The following is a 16,742-nucleotide window of genomic DNA, read 5'->3' on the forward strand; positions in this document are numbered from 1 at the left end:
TAACCCACTGCCTCTGAACCTATCTTGCTACTCTCCCATGCAAACCACACATACTTGAATTACATGAAATACATCACACTGGTAACATACAATACATCACAAAGAATAGTTACAACGTTAGAATCACTTCACTTTCAGCTTTCCCATTTCAATTAGTATTCATCCCAGTTTCCACGACACGGCCCCACTTCGTAACTTTTCTTTCCTACTACGAACTCTGGAGGATATATGCACGTCTTCCTGTGCAATGCAAGCCAAGTGGCGTTGCTGGATAGACGGCTGACTCACCTTACTTCTCTCTCAGAGTATTAGAGTTTGAATCAAGCGTCACACAGAAACATAACACGCAAAGTAATATTAAGGACATATTCGTCACACACACGAGTTCTCAACTGATACCATGGACGAGTACTTCTCTTTATCCTTTGTCTCATACACAGATTGAGACTCACACAATACTCACCACCTGGAAGTACTCGCCTCTAATTTCAAGTCCTGCACACGCTATTTCTTAACTATTTCAACTTATAGTACACACGCTAGTAATTCAGCTTAACTTAAGCACACGGAAGTATTTCAACTTATTGCTACATGTGGCTTCATTGTGACCGTTGGTCACTTCCGAAGATTACTATGATCCCATTAATATTACCTGCCTGGCATTTAATTCTCCCCACAAAAGTTCCTGAAATAGAGAAAAAATTATTCCGAACTACTCTTAAATATTTCACATGCATACCATTCTCTCCACTCTTTTGCCTTTACAGAGCACACCTAAGACAGATCTTACCAACACTAGATCCAGCGCCAGAGTGCTGAAACATGGCCGTTCTTCAGGTCATCTCACACCTCTGCCGAGGTGGGGGAGCACCATGCTACCGTATTGGTCAGCCACATTTCAGGCGCTCAAAGCTTAGGTAAATTTCATCTCTTTGGTTCCACCAATGGTGACGAAAGGACGTCTCAAAGATGATCATATGTTTCACATTCACTATCTGCGGTTAGCAGACGACCATACATTCATTCATTTCACAGATCTCACCAAACTGGATGTAGGGATTTATTTTGTGGGAGTGCACATGTGATCAATTAAATAAATAAACTGTCCTTCTTTCCTACACTGGTATCCGGCTTCGGTTTATTAAGTGAAACTGAATTATTATTACAAAAAATATGTTGTTCTGACAAGAATAACAAAGAATGTTGTACCTATTTTCAATGTCGGGCGGTACTGTACTCTTTCACAATATGGGAAAACGTATGGCTCATCTGATGCAGAGCCTCCTGTTCAACAATGTACACTGAATGGTGCGCTACAAAACACTCACCATTGCACCAGAATTGTAAGGTGTCGTCAGAACTCCCAGAGATCGCCACGTTTCCTCCTTTACAGAGCGGGCAATCTTCCCAGCTGTGTTCTGTGACGAGGCCTACTCGCCTACTCGTCGTTCCACAGCTCTGCAAATACTTTTCATAGATGCTCAAGATTATAGTGCACGAACACCTGTCCAGGTTCACAGTTTTTGATACATTCGTCCCCAGGCGACGGGTCAGAACAATCTGAACTTTTTCAAGGTCGATTATATTAGATTATTTCCCCATCTGCGGCCCATACCATCCCTAGAATGATTCTCCATTCGCCTTGTAACCTCCAAACAGTAAAAATATTTATATCATTCACATTCAGTGTAACCTCCCAACAGTTTATTAATCCGTAACCTCGCAATAATAACGTGACTAACCTTCCAATAAAAAATGTGACTCATATATAACCTTTAATAATTAACTGACTGTGAATCTAAACTGGTAAATTTGGACGTCTGCAGTGCTGCGTCATGGCCCTGAAAGATTATTCTGAATAAATTGAAAATTCTTACCTCAATGAAGTCGCCGGATAACGCATATATATCTGCTCCTTTAAGAAATTTTTCTGGCACAGCCCAGTGCAATGCTGGCCGCTAGGTGTGTCATGCATAAAGAGAAACAACTGATTTTTTTTTTTACGATAATCGGGATGACCATGGATAGGAGAAATTAGTAAAATCTTTAAATTCAGATGAATGAACGTCAAAAGTTAATTTTATAAGAAAGATTATTATTAAAAGATTTTTAAAAACATTTACATGGGACTTGATGTAACAATAGTACAAATTTAGTTGTAACAAATTACATATGCGCGCGGCTGCTTTTACCTTATACTACATCGCTCAGGCACCGCCATCGCCCCCCACGACCGGTCCCACCAACTCCATACACCCGACTGCTAGCTCCTACTTACTCCTACTGCTGGAACTACAGATACTACTGTTGCCAGCACTGCTCTCTGGTCTGCGATTCTCTTATAGCTTACATATCGCAGGCAGCACGTGAGCAATCCATCGAAATTACATCTGCTCGAGTGCACTAGCAATAAATTCCTTAGTCATGGACCTCTTACAGTCTCTGCTCCGCTTATACACGTTTCCTACCGCGTCACGTGACCACCAACGTCACCAGGCGGCATTCAGTCTCGCGGTGGGGACTGATCATAATGTTTTCGCTGACCAAGGTATTATGCACATAACCTGGACTAAGAGTAAACGAAAGAAACACGGAAGTATTAGGGAGCTACAGAAAGAAGATTAACAACAAACTAAACATCAAGACTGAAGACCATGTTGTAGGTGACATGAAGCGATTCTGAAGAGAAACTAAGCATTTGTGCTGTAGTGTTAAAGGAGGATGCTGGTAGTAAAGTTGACTGATAAGACTGAAAATGAAGAGGTTCTCTGCAGAATCGGAGATGAAAGAAATTGGTCGGAAACACTAACTGGAAGGAAGAAAATAGTGACAGGACGTTTTGAGACATAGTGGAATAAATTGCTTGGAGTTTCAGGCAGCATCCATTTTTCATGTAACTTTATTTATGGTATAATTCGCTAAGAGTTTTCATCCATCTTCAGTTATTAGGGTGGTACACTTACATCTTCATCATTACTGAGTTTATATCGGCTGCAACTACCCTGTACAAAATACTGTATGGCTCAGGAAATAAAGTAGTTAGACGCAACTTGTCTTTTGGGCAGGACAATTTCATGGCAAAAATGTAATACAAAAAGTGTCTGTTTGCTGTATTGTTTTCGGGTAATTTGATCTACTGCCATGAACACCATATCTATTACCATGGATAAATTAATCAGGAAATAACTTGTGTGATACTTGAGGTACCTATAGAGAACAAAAACGTTTGAAGGCACGGATTGGAATATCTCCAACATATAGTTGAGGACGCTGAGTGTTTCCTCCATTCTGAGTTGCAGATATTATGACAGGAGAGCAAAATCATGGTGGGTCACATCATATCTTTCAGAAGACTTATCAGAGGTACTACAAGGACTACTTGGGAAGTAACGTCCGATATGTTCTGAAATGGAAACTATGGTGAATATCCGATGAAACTTTGCACAGATTTGTTGCACAGTGTCTCCAGTACGCCTGTCGATTGCGTCACGACGCTCTTCTCAGTTCTGAGCACACAGTGAGCACGTAAAGACGCCCAGAACAATAGTGTATCCTGCCAAGTACGGGTGCCCGCTGTATAGCTTCGCCTGATTTCATGCTGCCCCACATAACTCACGTGTCATGCATTTCTTTCCTCATTACAATTCTCGGCCTCACACTTTAGGAGTCCCCGGAAGTGTTTCCGATGAGATTTCTTTAATCACCCACCCTGCAGCCCGCGTCTTGACTCCCTCTGATGTTCATTTCAGCTCATCTGAACCACTGGCTATGAAGACAACATTTTGGCACAGGCAACGAACTGCAGACCAGCGTCTAGAAGTGGCGGAAAGCACGTGTGGCCGCCTTCTACGACAGATGACTCAGTCGGAGTGACGACTATGTAGGGAAGTAGCTGTAAGGTGTAGCAAACTGTTGGAAATAAAACATGTTTCAGTTTTACTGAGGTTTCCGTTTCGAGATCGATCGAGCCTTACTTTCCGAGTAGCCCTCGTACTACCGTTGGTGATACGACGTAGTTTATCGTTAGACTCTACGCATCGCCAAATCCCTGGAATATATGAAACTCAGCGCGCCTTTTCCGAAAGGAGTCACTGTCTCGCTGTTCCGTTTAAGAACGCCCAAATACTGCCCGTCACTTGCCTTGACGCAAGGCAGTAGCTGGGATGGCGGTTATCTCTGAAGCAACCGGTTTTCGGTTTTTCCAAGCCAGTTTACCTCGACTGTTAATACCACTCAAAATAACCGGTTTCTGAAACAACAGATTTTCGGTTTTCATTCCTTTTATTTCCTGTAATAAACGTAGAACTCAAACAAAGATTGAGAAAATTTGACGCTAATTTTCTAGAAACGTAGAGTCAAAATATTAAATGAAATGGCCAAATTAAAGAAAACTGTGTCTGTCCACTGTTCGCTGCTTTCCTCGAAAAGTGATACGTGGCTGAATACTACAAAAAAATCACTGTTACTCTCCTACTGATTCTAATTTTTTGAAACTCTGTTCAAAACTCATGTTGTAATCAGGGATCATACCACCATTTGTAAATTGCAAGTGGTCAATGCTAAAGTGTTAAAATTGAGGTTGAAGAACTTCGTTTTGCGTATTAATTTGTCCGTTTTGAAAGGCAACGAGCAGATAAAGGCATACTACGTAGACACAGGCAGCAGATCATGTACGGTCTATTTTTAATGTATACTATGAATGAACTGTACTTATGTCTTTAATTCATTAATATTGCCATAATTTCCTTCCTGTTTTATTATTTCGTAGAAATGGCAGACAAATCCTTAATCTCGTGAAGCAAATGAAGTATTGCACTTCATTACTGTGTCACGTGGTAAAAATGTTTCCACACTAGGGTTGGTGCCATTCGGCGATGCAACGAATGTTGAGCGACGACAGCGGGGAACTGCAGTATAGACCAGGTGTGGGTATGTCTTGCACACTGCACAAACACGTGTACCTTAAGCCAGGACAACTCGGACATTATTGTCTCAACAATACTGTACCAGTTCTTATGTCATGTGTCTGTTGTTCGTTTCTGTCGGCGTTGTTACATATAGTGGACTCGCATTCGGGAGGACGACGGTTCAATCCCGCGCCGGGCCATCCTGATTTAGGTTTTCCGTAATTTCCCTAAATGGCTCAGGCAAATGCTGGGATGGTTCCTTTGAAAGGGCACGGCCGACTTCCTTCCCTGTCGTTCCTTAATCCGATGAGACCGATAACCTTGCTGTTTGGTCTCTTCCCCCAAACAATCCAATCCAATCCTTGTTTCATAGATCATGAATACGACATTTCGTAATGATGTGGAACGTGTCACTTTAACAAAAGTTTTCTTTACACGAAGTAATTGATTGATTAATTTTTTTGCAGTTACTACTTCATATCTAAAAATTCATCTATTGAGTAGGAGTTGTAATTCAGAAATTCATTTAATTTGCTTTTAAATTTTGGTTGGCTATCTGTCAGACTTTTTATGTGATTTGTCAGATGACCAAAGATTTTTGTGGCAGCATAATTCACCCCTTACTGTGCCAAAGTGAGATTTAATCCAGAATAGTGAAGATCATCCTTTCTTCTAGTGTTGTAACTATTGCACTTCGCTGTTATTTTTGAACTGAGATTATTAAAATATTATTTATCGCTTTTGCCATTTTCTATAATAGCGCACTGTTTCAAACCAGTGTAAATTTTACAAACAAAAATTACTCTTCTTTAAAAAATGTTTATTTAGAAACACTAATTTGTAGCACTCCCTATGACTAATTGATATTTCGATTTTTAACTCTGTTATTAATAAAAATAAAAAATATTGTTATAACCGAGACCAAACATACCGAAAAACACCGATTATTCAAAACTAAAATACCGATATCCGTTTTAACCGGCCGGTTTTTTCCATTCCTAGGCGAGGGCAGCAGTCATTCACGATAGTATGCAGTCAAGTCCTGGATGTCCACAAGGTGGAGAGCGGGAAAGGCGAGAGAGGGCACTAGCCTTCCCCAACCCCTCCCTCCATTCTTGGAGTCTGGAGTAGAGAGCTTTTTCCTTACAGAATTCTGATACACTTCTACAAATGAGTCCCAGCGATTCCAGGGCAATTCTCGTTTAGTCAGCTGTAGCATTACGTGGGTAATAACAATGAGAAATCATTACAGGTTTAGCAATTGCTGTGTCATTTATATAAAAAATGGGAATTTTAGAGGCTTGGTTACTTCCCTACCACCCCTCCCGCCCACTACCACCATTGTATGGATTTTGAAGGACCCCCATTATTGGAGTTCCACAAAAAAAAACATTGATAATTTGCAGTTGTCGATGAAATACGAGATTGGAAGATTTCTGTCGAATGGTACATGTACATTTGCATCTATACTCCGCAAGACACGACACGGCGCGTGGCGGAGTGTATCTTGTACCCGTACTGGTCATTTCTTTTACAGTTGAAACTTGCAGACGGACGGGGGAAAAAGCGACTGTCAATATGACTCCGTAAGAGCTCTAATTTCTCTTATCGTGTCTTCCCAGCCATTACACGAAACGTATGTTGACGGCAGTAGAATCGTTCCGCAGTCAGCCGCAAATGCCAGTTCGGTAAATTTTCTCAATAGTTCCACTTTTTTTTTACAACAGATCTGAAGATGGCGGAAGCGGAAACCAGTAATAAAGTGTAAAGAAATCTGTGTGATCAAGACGGACTTGTGAAAATAAAAGTGCCAAAATTAAAATGATTCCGGACTTATTTACAGACTTCATGTATTCAGTTGATTTATCAATAGAGTTTCGCGAAAAGGATGTCGTCTACCCAGCTGAGGCAACAGTGGATGATTAATCAGTTTATTCGCTTAGGGTGCGGGTAACTACACACGAAATCAGTGGATAAATACGTGTTGTCATTCTTAGCCAGTACCACCCGTTGGTGGGTTGCATTATTACTCGCACAATTACTGCAGCAACGTTGGACTTATATAAAGTGATAGTTCAGTCTGGAAAAGCAATGCCTCGATGGCACACTTCACTGTGAAAATGAATCTGAATTTAACTGTTATTGTGAGCATGGTTGCGTGTAAGCGCTGTTAGGAGCTGTGCTACTTACGAAATCAGTAATCAAAGTAAATGTTGTGAAGTGCTCTTGTTTCAAAAACTGGTGAAAGACTGAAAAGACACTCGCAGTCATGTAATGCCTCTGGTTTCTCTAGTGGACTGCAGTGTCTAAGTCTGTCGTTGTCGACCCGTTTTGCAAGAGTTATCTCTATCCGCGCGGGTTTCCCGCTGTATAGTTAGCAGCTTCCGTCGACTCAGAGCGTGGCGTGATCACGTAGCCGCCTGTGACTCACGGCATCGGTTGAAGAGTTCCCTCTTCTCTTCTTGCTCCTGTGCATAATCTCGTAGCAGACCGGCTCACTCCACATCCGCTCTTTAAAACACGCAGAGGAAGTTCTCTGCGTCATGTGACGGTAGAAATGCTTGTTGCTGCAACAGCTTAGAATATAAACTTATATCGCGAAAGGCACTTGCTACACTCTTTTTTTTTGTACTTCCTCACTTACAGTACGCACAGTTTTATATTTGTTTGCTTTACTTACTGATCTATAACACCTTATATTTGTGAAGCAGTAATATCAGAAAATGAGTCCGCCTTGACGCAAAACACTGTGTTGGTCGTTTATTTCTTTATCATCCCAAACTAGTTTCGGCGACAAATATCACATCATCAGTGGGTTTTTTTAATCTAAAACATGCAGAAAATAGCATGGTTATACAAACACAGTAAAACATTATTACATTTTTACAATTCATCTTTTGAAATATAGTTTTCTATTGATACTTTCATACTACCTTATTTATTGTATGTTAGAGCATGTTTTAAGAAATTATTGGCGCTGTTTGCGACATATTTTCTGTGCTCTTTTTTTCTGTTGCCATCTTTTTACTTAGCGAACATCATGTCATCTGTAACCACGTGAGCGGCTGTTAGTAAACAAATACTAAAAGGTGAACTTCGTATGTCAGCAATATATACTTGGGGTTGTGTTTCCACAACACTACCACAACTCTGTTTTTTTATGCAAACACGGACCAAATGGAAGAGTTCCAAGATAATATCACTATATTTGTGAACGTAAGAAAATTCTAAGCAAGTTTCATGACAGTCCGATGCCGCTGAAATCCTACATGAGGTTGAGTGAGGCCCTCCTAAATCCACCGATACTACATAGTGGTATGCAAAACTTAAAGGCGGAAGTAACTTTCGTAAGATGTGTCACTGACAAGTAAAATAGCTCGATGAAACTTGGAACATGCATAAAAAGAACCGCTACAATGCAGTACAGGACAGAAGAAAGAAATACGCAGTGAGACGAACACAAATGACACTTTTGTCCAAATGCAGCAATTACACTAAAGTCGCCAGGATTAATGATAATCCCCTCAACATTACAAGAGGCGAGACATGGTTCCTAATAGGTTGTGCGATCCCCGTGGACAGCATTGCTTGCTGCTGGGTGATCATTGGCGCATGTTGGCAAGGTGCAATATTCCAACACATCCCATACATGCTCGATGGGATTTAAGTCGGAGGAACGGAAGTGCCAATGCATTCGTCAAATATTCTCTCGTTTCATGACCTCCTCTTCCACTTGTGCTGTTCGATACAGTCGAGCATTGTCATCCATAAAAATGAATCCAGCTCCGAATGCTCCCCTAAAAAGACGCACATGGGGAATGAGTACATTATCACAATAACTAGCGTGTTCAGAGATTTATAGGTAAGTACCCCCAGACAATGCAATGTCTCCCCACACCACAACACGTTGACCACCAAATCGATCTTGTTCGACTATGCTCGATCATGTTCGACGATGGTGGACATACCTTCAGGTGGAGAGAGGTGGGAAGACTTAACGCACCCATGACCACTGTCGAACTTCATTCAATTCCCTCCACTTCTTCTGCCAAAGTGGAAGGCGATTTATCGATTTTAAGCAAGAAGAAACCAAATGAGTTAGGAGCGCTCTTGGAAGAAGTCCCAGAAAATCATTCTTCCTTTCTTACAGCACGTCATAACATCTGATTACACAGCTGAGTAGAAACGCAAACCCCACCCTTACAAAGTAACGGTTGTGGATCGACCGACCAGTCCATATGCTGTTATTCGATGTTATAAGATGATTGTTGCGATCTATCCATGATGGAGAAGTTGACCCTCAAAGGGAGTTCCCAGTATCCAGCCAATTTCTTTAACAGCTGCTGCTTAATGTCAAAACATGAGTGTGACTAGATATGCCATTCGACGGAGTTTCATTTACCTGCAAATATTGTAGTATCCATCTAGATCTTGACCATATATTAGTATGATGGGAATATCGATAACTGAAGCCTAATGCAGTCACATCACTGGAAGTAGCAATGCGTGCGAACATAAAACAAAACGATCAAAAAAGAAATGTTTTCAGGAATAACATTCTTCAGTTTGTTTTATGTAGCCAGTAAAGAGACATGGAGGAGGAATTGCATTTTTTTATTTTTGGGTTAACTCCACAAACGGAGGAAAATTTTTTAGAGTACAGAAGCGTATAATAAGAGTAGCGAGTAGTGTAAATCCAAGAACATCATGTCGAAACCTATTCAAAAAAATTGGGCATATTAACCACAGCTTCTCAGTATATTTATTCCTTAATGAAGTTTGCTGTAAATAATATATCTCTTTTCCAACTAACTGCTTAGTATACAGCATCAATACTAGGAATAAGAACAATATACATAAAGATTTAAAATCACTTACTCTTGCCCAGAAAGGAGTCCAGTATTTAGCAACGCGTATTTTCAATAAGTTACCAGCAACCATTAAGAGTTTAGTTTCAGACAAGACACATTTTACAAATAATTTAAAAGAATTTTTGGTGGCTAACTCCTTCTGTTCCATCCATGAGTTTCTCAACAAGTGCACTAGACCATTTTAATGAAAATTTATTATACTTTAATTTTTGACAATACTTGTTTGTAACAGCCAAATAACTACCTACTGTGTGAACGATGGTTGTACAGAAAGCAGATGTAAGTCTTAAGTCCGTAAATATGTGAAAGTTTAATTTTAAATCTTGTACATAATATGACTGTTCCTAACTGAGAATCACTGAAATGAATAATATACTTTAATTTTTGACAATACTTGGTTGTAATAGCAAATGTCTGAATGGTGGATTTAATAAAAGCAGATGTAAGTATTAAACCTGTAAATATCAGAAGTTTAAATTTAATTCATGTACATAATTTTACTGTTTATTGACTGAGGATCATTAAAATTAATGAAACTCAAGTTTTTCTAATTACATTTTTGTAATGTGTTTATCTGACATCTTCCACACCCAGGAGGATTCCCTCTTTTACGGGTCTATGGAATGAATAATTAATCTAATCTAATCTAACTCGAGTCTGAACCATACACATAGGATTATATAAATTTACATTTTTGGATAGAGAAATACCAGTTGCTTATAATTAAAGTTTCCCTATTTATCACATTATAACACAGAAACTAATTACCGTACGAGCACCAAACTTGGTAGCATTAATGTCCAGAGTAGGGGGTGTATGATTTCCATGCGTCACAGCGCCACCGTCCAGTTACAACTATGGCAACCAGATGCCATGATCAGTCATCATGATTCACAGTCTCACACACCTGACCAGTCGCAGTGCACTTGTTGACGTATCAATACTAGCTTGGACAAAAGGAGCAGGGCATTATTGGTGAAGCTCTATTACCAAAACAACATCAGTGCTGCAGCTGCATTTCGAGAATATCGCCGGCTGAAAGGATTACGGAAGAGACCTCTTTCTCCACCTTTTGTGCGGAGCATGGTGAAGAAGTCCGAATATACTGGAGTACTGGGCGTCGTTCCGGGAAGAGGCCGACGATTGGTTGCACCACAGGTGGTTGATGCAATCGCTGTTGCTCTGACAGACAACGCTGCGCACAATTCCCGATCGTCAGGCAGTGGGCTTGCTGTGTCATGACAGTTGAACATCCCGTATGGAAGGTGCTTCGAACCATTCTCAAATGGTATCCGTACAAGATCCATATCGTACAGTAGCTTGCACCATAGGACGCACAACGACGTGTTGATTTCGCTCTCCACTTTCTCGCAAGGATTGAAGCTCACGAGGGCTGGCCCTGGACCATCCTATGGACAGACGAAGCTAATTTTTCTCTGACGAGTGAGCTGAACCCACAGGACTGCCGAATTTGGGGATCTTCACCTCCAGTCAGTGTGCACAAAGTTTCTTTCTATGGTGAATGTGCCGCCGTATGGTGTGACCTCACGGCTACGTTCATCATTGGCCCATTCTGTCTTGAACAGGTTGGCGTTCAAGATCCAAAGACGCGCAGTGTGACTGGCCAGCATTACTGTGATATGCTTCTCCAGCATGTCATACCCGCCTTACAGTTTTCATGCAAGGTGGATCCCCATCGCACATCGCTCGTGAAGTTCACCTGCTTCTCTTGGAAACGATCGAATTATCAGCCAGTCGTTTCCAAACGCTTGACTGGCACGATCACCTGATCTCACTCCCTGTGATTTCAGGTTGCGGTGCTACTTGAAGAACAAGGATTACCAGGGGAACATTTACACATGTCTAACATACCAAGAGAGGTAGCCAGCATATATATGGACATGTTTCGTTCTGCTGTGCAGAATGCAATCGTGCGCTTTCAGACTCTTCTGGACGCCGATGAGCGCTATATTGAGCCCCTTTTGGCCGGCCGGTGTGGCCAAGCGGTTCTAGGCGCTTCAGTCTGGAACCGCGCGACCACTGCGGTCGCAGGTTCGAATCCTGCCTCGGGCATGCATGTGCGTGATGTCATTAGGTTAGTTAGGTTTAAGTAATTCTAAGTTCTAGGAGACTGATGACCTCAGACGTTAAGTCCCATAGTGCTCAGAGCCATTTGAACCATTTTTGAGCCTCTTTTGTAACAGTAATGGTACCGGTATGTAATGGGATGATGTACCACAGCAGCACATTAAAAGTGTTTCAGTTGAATTGATTCTGCATTATTTTCCTTCCCCATGCCATTGATATTAATGCTACCATGTTTGATCATCATACAGTAATTAGTTTCCTTGTTACAACGCATATATATATATACGACAGTGAAATCAAACAGCCCAGAAACTAGCAACTACTACAACGTTTTCTTGTGCTTTGAACAACTCTTCCTCGTTACAAGAATCGGGACAACATAGACGCCGATACATGTTTCGTTGTTTATGCTTCTCCACATTCACACAATGTCGGCCCTTGTAAGCATCGCCACTTGAATAGGTTATCCTTAGATTAGTTTACAGCCGTTTTTAATATGTTCAGTGGTCTCCACGTGGTCCAGTTCAAGTTCTCTCCAGCTGGTAAGCATTGTACTGGGTTTACCTATGCTTCGAGGTGACTTGTTTTAGCCACCTACAGTTTTTCTCTGAATTTCTTGGCTGATGGATTTTTTGCAGACATTGATTGTAAACATCTCTTCCTAAAATTCAGCCTAGGAATTGGTGGAGTATGTCCATGCAGTGTGTGTAACTCATTTTCTTCGAATTTCTCCCATGGAGTATTTGCTTCCTGATGTATGTCAGGAGGAACAACGCCACCATGCAGTACGATGTATCTACAGGAGTTGATTTCAGACTTCTGGAAATTAACCTTGCAGTTTCTTTAAGGACAAGGTCTCCTTCTTTCGTTTAGACAGATTTATACCACACTGGACTGACAAGAAATCGAGTACCACAGCCGAATCTCAGACGATTCCCACATTCCCACTTCGTTGAGTGGAATAGCAAGAAATCATCATATTTGATACGAATAGAATCACCCTGTGCCACGGATGAAATATAAGAGAAGAAAGCTTAATACGATTGCGTAAAACACTAAAAGTACGCTCTGAAGTTCATTTTAAAGTGCTTTGATGACAATCTATAATGCAACAGAGACCAAACATGTAATGAGTAGCTTAAGATCTGGGAATTTGTACTCCTCACAGTATGGCAAAAACTGTCCTTTTTCTAAAAATTGATCCATTTCAAATGGTTGATGAAAGTCTGTGACTGTAAACACAATGGGTTTTCTTCACAAACAAACCCATCAGCTGTTTTTGTGTGTGTTAAGCAGACATATGAGTCCTTGATACTCTCAACCAATTGTTCATGTGTGGGGGAAGAGGGGGGGGGGCGGTCCTAGACCTCACAAATTTGTGACGATTGGAAGGATTTCGCCGGCCGTTGTGGCCGAGTGGTTCTAGGCGCTTCAGTCCGGAACCGCGCTGCTGCTACGGTCACAGGTTCGAATCCTGCCTCGGGCATAGATGTGTGTGATATCCTTAGGTTAGTTAGGTTTAAGTAGTTCTAAGTTCTAGGGGACTAATGACCTCAGATGTTAAGTCCCACAGTGCTCAGAGCCATTTGAACCATTTTGGAAGGATTTCACACACACACACACACACACACACACACACACACACACACATACAAATTTGTTATTTATGTCTAGGTATAATCTCCCAGTTACGATCAGACAACTCTCTGACCCCAGTCCCAAAATACTGGGAACAAAAACGGTCACATAGTAGGTACACAAGTGTACCACGCAAAAAGTAATCAAAACGACAATAAGGTACTTGGAATACGCGCAGGTCATCAATGTTAGTGTCTTAGAAACGCATGCATTTACGAATGCCAGAAAGATGGCGGTCAGTTGCCCGGATGAAACATTGTGGGAATTGTACGTCACCCGACGTTTCACCCGAGAACCATTTCTACAACTAGTCCGTCGCGAAATCCTCAACTAACACACGTTTCTCTTGGTTGTAACAGAAGTGCCAGTACTCCCATCCCCAACTGGAGACCGCACTTTCCGATTCTTTGGTTTGTTTGAAAGCAATTGAAATCCCCAACGTATTGGATCTCCCACAGCCGGCTCTATCCTTTGGCGTAGAATACGAAATGTTAAGAAAACGAGATTGAATAAACTGAAAAAAGACTGGCGAGAACTCGTTGAACTATCGCGAGGCCGTTGCACAGTTTACCTTATCCCAGTGCCAGTGTGGAGCATTCCAAATTTGGAATATTTTTGGACTTCATTTAGATGATGTTGATGACTGTAGAATAGGTGGCTGCAGTGGCAGCTGGAGCAGAGGACAGACAGGAACAGGTGCCTCCAGTGATTCAGCGAATGCGTCTGGGCGCGGCGCTGCGTCACTCCAGCCAGCTGGATCGATCGCTGGCTGCGCACTCCAGCCTCCTCTAGACAACACGGCGCAGCCCGGCTGCTGCCCCCACCTGCTGTCTGCCAAGAGCTGCCATCTCTCATTGTGAGGCCGAGCTTTCCACTGGCTCTTAACAACAGGCTACTGTAGACGTGACACTACCCTATAACACACTACAGCAAACAGAAATTTCGACATTAGCTAAACGGTTTGTAGAAATGGAAGAGGTACAATCCAGACATGATCCACTGCAAAACTTCCTGCAGTATACGAATTGTCCCTCAGATCGAAATTCGAACACTAGCATCGCTTTCACCTCGACATCCTGTAACGTCCGTCCACGTTGAAGTTCGCAACGGCCTCAGTAGCACCCATACGTATTATCATCAATAACGAATAATGAAGTAGATATCGTTCAAAACGGACCACCGAGGGTTAACGATCACATTACGAGGCAGTTCCACGGCTGAACTGGAACCAAAATAATGGATATATTGATGCGACACGTCCCTCAACCTGAAGCATGAAGAAATAATTAGTTTGGTAATGTGGGAGATAAACATGCAGAGCGACACCAAGTCTAGACTACAGTAAGCTGGCTGAAACAGGTGTGGTGTGCGGCAGTTTGGTAGAAGTGAAGACTTGCACGTGACCGGATGGGGTGGAGAAATGTGTCAATACAGTCTGTGAACTGAAGATTACAACCACAAGGGTAAAAAGCAATAAATAACGTGGAAGCAGAAAGCTACTGCTTTCGTGCAGGGAATAACATCTATAGTCAAGATGGCGTAAGAACATCTCTTGGCAGTTGTAGATTGCTGCACGCAGCAGCTTCGCGCTCCTGCTTCAACCAATCATTAACGATGTATTGTAGACGTCTCTATGGTAACGCCTCGAAGTTGTCGCATCTCTATAACGGCTATTGTTTTCGCCTGCAGTCGCATGTGCTTCGTACTCGTAGTTGAAAGCTGACAACAGCACTCCTATCTGCCAGGGATCATCTTACGCCGTCTCGAGTATTGTTACACGACATTTCTATTCAAAAGTACTGAAAATTAACACTTTTAATCGTATTGGACTGTCAATTATTAATTGCTAACAATATTATGTTGAAGATTTTTAGGTTATGTCTTTACATGCAAACGAATAAACGTTATTTACATTTTGAAACACGAATTTTGCCTTAACATCTACAGAGGCCTGAAATATATACGTGTTTTCACTTAAATGCAGCGCTTTGATTGTGCATATTGGATTGTTGTTCCGATAAGCTACAAACGTTTCTGTTACTGAAACTCTCGTGCACAATTCGAGTACATGTGATTCATTACTCACAGTACGTGTTTGTGCAGTACTACACGTGTGCTTGTCGTTCTGCTGGGGAAGCTGTTCATTACTCGTTTCAGCGCAGCATAAAATCTGCACACGCTCTACATTGTGGAATATATTTATGTGACATCTACGACAAAGGTTGTGTGTGTTTGTGTGTGTGTGTGTGCGTGTGTGTCTTTGTTACTATGTCTCTTGGCCATTTATCAGTTGCTTCCCATCTGCTAAAGCGTTTTGGATGAGATGGTTCTCTTGCAATGGGATATTGGCAATTTACAAGAATGATTGCCTATCAAAGTCGCGGGGTCCATACGATACATATCGAACGTGCGATCGTAAATCGATCATGCGGCTCTGATGGCGGGCATTATGAGTATGTTTACGGTGGGCGCTACAGCAACGTCAAAAGAAGAGCGTTAAAAAATACTTGTAATTGCAAAGGAGACGACTTACCTTGCTCGTCATCAGTGTTGTCATCATGTAAAAGTCCATTACGGTGGTCTGGATGGATAATCTGGAAGAGTAGAACCGCATGTTCTTCCTGATACTCGTTCGTTTTCCGCACTGTCCGCAATGAAATTGTAAATGGTATTTCAGCATCGAAACTGTTCTTACGAAGTTTTACACACTTCGCACCACCGCAGTCTACACAGTCCCTTCTTTCCTCGTCCGGTAGTAATCCATATTTGCGACAAAAAGTCGAACAATGTTCTACGCCGGATAAACATGGAATTATATTTTTCCATGTGAGAGAATCCGTCGAAGAAACGTCAAGAACGCCAGAAATCCCACTCACTAACGATTAAATCGCCTGGGATTCCCTAGCAACTCACAAATAATTCGCGGAGGCATTTAATTTAGAGCAACTGAGGGAACGACGGTAAACAGATGAAAATGACGATCACAAATAATTGATCACAACGCCCGCCAGAGGAGTCGCATGATCGATTTACGATCGCACGTTCGATATGTATCGTTTGGACCCCGCGACTTCGAAAGGCAATCATTCTTGGAAATTACCGGAATATCTGCTGTGGTTATTTTTTTCTGATAATTTCCACGTCTTGTTGTACAGTTTTGGGATGAACGGAATGTTGTACGTAAATGTAGAGCGCATATGTAGAATGCTTAGTATAATATTTCAGATATATTTTATGT

This window comes from Schistocerca piceifrons, chromosome 6, assembly GCF_021461385.2.
Source record: "Schistocerca piceifrons isolate TAMUIC-IGC-003096 chromosome 6, iqSchPice1.1, whole genome shotgun sequence".
In the NCBI taxonomy this organism is placed as follows: Eukaryota; Metazoa; Arthropoda; class Insecta; order Orthoptera; family Acrididae; genus Schistocerca; species Schistocerca piceifrons.